Source organism: Panicum virgatum, chromosome 6N (genome assembly GCF_016808335.1).
Source record: "Panicum virgatum strain AP13 chromosome 6N, P.virgatum_v5, whole genome shotgun sequence".
NCBI classification, from domain to species: Eukaryota; Viridiplantae; Streptophyta; class Magnoliopsida; order Poales; family Poaceae; genus Panicum; species Panicum virgatum.
Window position 1 is genome coordinate 44064930 of NC_053150.1, and position 4861 is coordinate 44069790.

At 39.2% G+C, this 4861-nt stretch overlaps 1 long non-coding RNA gene across 1 annotated transcript; it reads right to left on the reverse strand.

Annotated features, from left to right (window-relative positions):
* Positions 1 to 2944: 2944 nt before the first annotated feature.
* On the reverse strand, positions 2945 to 3710 carry LOC120677422. The gene is made up of 2 exons (XR_005676324.1): positions 3525 to 3710; positions 2945 to 3210 (listed from the first exon to the last, which is right to left on the reverse strand). It is a non-coding gene; the product is annotated as an uncharacterized LOC120677422 (long non-coding RNA).
* Positions 3711 to 4861: the final 1151 nt, after the last annotated feature.

Here is a 4861-nt window from a genome sequence, read left to right on the forward strand (position 1 = left end):
AAAAGTATATATGAAAGTTGTAGGTCGCAACCAGATCTACAACTTTGTAGTTGAAAATATTTTTATTTGAGATCATTATAGCTATGAAATGGGTTATATTAGACATTTGAAAGTGATGATAAAAAAATATCTCATTGTTGGTCACATGTGATGGTGTAGCCCAGTGGTAGGGAAGGGTAGATGCGAGGCTAAGATTGTGGGTTCAAATCCTGGTAAAGGCAGAAAAAATCATACGCGCACATATTTGCGCAAAAAATCGCGCAACTTTGAGGGGGCATAGCTGAGCACAAAAAATTCGCACAAAGATGAACGCGGTGGGAAAAAGAAAATATTTTTTAATTTTTATTCACACTGAAAATATTTATTTTACCATGCAAAAGAATATAGGTGACGGGCTAATACTCATGCGCGTCACCTTTGTGGTAGCATAGGTGACGGGCTTCAGCCTATCACTGGTGAGTAGTCATCACCGACTTGATAAAGGTGATGGACATAATGTCCGTCACCTTAGGGAGATGACGCCCATCACTCTAGGGCTTTTCTTACATAGTGTATTCACCTGGAGCTCAGTCTCAGCATAGATTTTTGTGACTAAAATAGTGGCTTGCTTCATATAAAAACTTTGTAAATTGCATTGAATGGCATTTAAAAAAGCTAATATTTATATTAAATTTATTGTTCATATTTGTTGCTATTTGTAATGCAATTATGTACTTTAAGATATTAGTCGCTCAAGATTGAGATATTGCATCAGTTGGGCTACAAACTTAATTTGAAACACTTGATGCTCTAGTTATAGATAAAAGAAAACAAATTATTCTTAGAGACAAATCTGAGCATATATATACAATCAAAATTTAAGTATGCAACTTAACAAATACTTAAATTTGCAGAAAAGGTCAACAAATATACATATAATTTTTCACCCTTTTCTTGAATCTATCTATTCTATATAGATGGAACCCACTAAGCGTCATTTACTCTTATTTCTCTGCGACCACGTTAAGCCACATCACTTCTATTTTCATTACCGTCAGATTATATGTGTCCTCTAAAATCCATCCGTCCATGTATCATCCCCTCATCCTCCACTAGCATTAACCATAGTGATCATAATCCTCTACTAGCATCACCCATAATGATCATAACTCAAATATCACTGTTGATGGCTTTTCAGCTCATCGTCTGACTTCTCTGCTCCCTTCCCGCAACGATAAAGGACGCACATCCTCTCATAGATTTATTAAAAAATTCTCTCAAATCCTACAGCAACGCGCGGGGAATTACCTAGTATATTAATTGTTAGTAGGCAAATTTTCAATGGAGTGGTTTTAGAGACTCCTTTTGAATACTTGACTCCCTAATCTTGTGAAAACGAAGATAAATTTTTGCCATAAAAGAATGTGTCTTTGTCTGTGGGGCATTGTTATATTAGATATTGGCCTTACAACCTTGTAATTTTTTTGTTTGTTCTTGGACACCTAGGAATGGAAAGAAGACCATGATCAACTATAATGTGGATATAGAGCAAGAAACAAGGTGGTTAACATCTGTATATCCCTCCTCCAACTTATCTACCTCATATTCTTCTTCTTTCTGCCATTGTAGCTTTCCCATCGTCCTCCATTCCTGAAATGATGTTCGGATGGTAGGGCGCCTATTATCTTCACGTGCTATAATATATTTTCTTCATGCATGCAGATTATACTTTATTTTAAAACTTTTCCAAAATGATGAAATATATATATATATATATATATATATATATATATATATATATATATATATATAAGTTTTTCCTACTCCTGCTTGTAGTTACTCCCTCCTCATTCTCAACGTACTCAAAGACTTAACGGGTTTACCATTTCTCAGGTATCCAATAGTGGAAGGCTAACGGATTGTTTTAACAAACTAAATACAAAATAATTAACGTGTCACGGTGTCGCTGAATTATCGCCTTATCGGCGCTACCTGCGTACGCGTGTTTGACTGCATGCAGCCAATTAACAAGCTAGCTAGCATGTCGGTACCCAGATAGTATAATAAGTACTTTTGAAAGTATGTGCACGTACAAAAACAAAGGAGTATATGGTATGAGGGTATAATTTTTATTACGAAATAAGTATCGATCCATACTTCAAGAAAAAAATAAGTATATAGGCATATAAACGCACTTTGACAGTATGTCTGTATAGTATATACTCATCCGAGTATATGTAGTGCTTGTCTTTTGGACTTTAGTGTATGTACTATAGAAGTATATTTTAGTATGTCTATATACTTTTTTGACAAATAAGTATATGTGTACTTACCTTTCTGGCAAAGGAGTATATATACACGCATTGGCAGGGAAGGTATGTACGTTAATTATCACTTTCATTTGGTTGCGGTATGTATATACTCAAACTCGTAACCCTTTATGCAGTTTACAAAATCTGTAATCATATAAATTAGATCCGGCGACCACTCCGATCCGATCCGCCGATATTTTGTTGTCGAAATCTCTGATGCCTGCTGTTGGAGTTGATCTCCACGGACCCGATCCAAAGATCGGGCCGGACCCCTTGAACACGCCCTGATCGGGGGCGTCCAGCCCATATGGCTGGTGGGCCCCCGTCGCCCGCGCTATATAGAACGGGAGAGGGGCCGGGGCACGGAACATAAAGTTCACCGCCGCCACCACACCACCCTCTCCCACATCACTACCGATCTAGGGTTGCGCGAGGCCAACAGGAAGCGCCACCACGTCGCTCACCATCGCCACTGCCGGATCCGCACCTCAGCGACCCCGAGTTCCTCGCCGCCATCGGCGCCATTGCGCACCCGGCTTCCTCTTCCTCTGCGCCATCTCCGGCCGACGGTCTGCGCCCCCTCTACTCTACTCTCCTCTCTCTCTCTTCTCCTCTACTGGGACCCAGATATACTCTTGTTTACTACTCAGAAGTTGTAACCCCAACCCGATTTGTATGGCTAGTTTCAATCTTGTACAGAAACTAAGAGTTAATGATTCTAACACCTGCTTCTTCGACTACTGCGACTTGCAAAGCCTTCTCACGAGTATCTGCTCATAGCTCTCCACCATGATCCTCCACACCACGAATCTGCCAACAGCACTGCATCACACGCCAAGAAAAAAAGGACTTCATCGCATAGTGAATGATTCTCATCCTGGCACAGCTCGAGGACATGGTATGATGAGCCCATTCATATCTGAAACATGGACGAGGATTAACAAAAATCTAAAAATGTATCAACTGATACTACAATCAGAAAAAGGTATAAAGTGATACTATAATCAGAAAATTAGGTATCAAGTGATACTATAATCAGAAAAATTAGGTATCAAATTATAATATAATCTGGGAAAAGGGATCAAGTGATACTATAATTCGCATTCGCTACATCACCTAGATGATACGTGCTGCCGCATGGGCAGCTGATTAGATAGATGGAAGCGGGAATGAGAAATATCAGAAAAAAATCTATGGGAAAGGTATGAAGTGAGTTTTTTCTCTCAATTATACCTGGATTTGGCCAATGGATGCTAATAATAAACGCCGCATCAAAATCTCGCAGGGTAGCCACCGTCCTGCCTCGCGCTCGGAGGATAAGATCGATCTGCGCTGATGATGTTTCGCCTCGACCTGTCCATCCACCGAGAGCACCAAAATTAGCATCTCGCCTAGGATCTACGAGAGACCGAGCAGATTAATAAGAAGGAATCATCAATAGTATAAAAGACTGCATTGATTTTGCCTTCTCAAATCCATACCTTGTCTCACGTCCATCAGGAAGGTGGACGGCCGCTGGCGAATTTCTCGTCGTTGTCACAGAACAAAACGGAAGAAGCGGATCTTATGGTTATCTAGTTTTGTACCGTAGCGTATGTATCCATTGGGGGACGGGAGCTGTATACGGCTGTACACGCAGGTTGAGAGGTACGCGCAGCTGTGCACGTGTATCTGGAGGTGAGAGTAGCTACACGTAGGAGTAGAATGGATTTTCCCGGACGAGTTTTTTCTACACTCGTGTATAGCTACTCTCACTATCAGTATACCACCATGGATATGTCCGCATACTCATTTATCACTTTGAGTATGTTTATATACTAATTCTAAGATATTTCAAATGGATATATATTAAAATTTTCAAAAAGATCTCTATTTCATAAATATATTATGATTATACCTTAGTATTAGTATATAAAAATATGTATGTCCATATACTCTATGTATTATCACATACGCAACATATATATCATCATAGGTATTCTAGTATGAGCACATATTCCACATACATACACTTCATTGGATCAGATACGTCTTGTATCATGAGATACACATGTAGGAGTAACTACAAGCAAGTGTAGAAATTTTTTTTCCTATATATGTATATATATATATATATTGTATTTTCTCTAAGATTTTTTAGAACCAAGATATAAGATCTCGAGCCATAATCCGCATATGGCCCAACTCCCATCTGGAACAGTCCTGCATATGCATATCACCCCTCTTACACTTTCATCATCGCTTGGTGTAGAAGGGTTAACCTGGGGGTGATATGTTTGGTCACGAAAGCTTATAAGCCGACCTAAACCTATTGAAACTAGACAGATTGGACTAACACCATACCAGAACACATGGCACAACATATCGAAACTAGACAACTAAAGGGCTACCATAGAAGCTGGGGACGTAATTGAATTTTTTTTCCTCCCTAATGTCCTACAAACAAAACCATGATTTCACATATTCGTGAGCCATTTTTAACATGAGGGTGCCATGCAAATAAATCCACAACCTTCTAGCAACTTGAAAACAAATTTACCAAAAACAAACAAGGGACATGGGTATGTTAT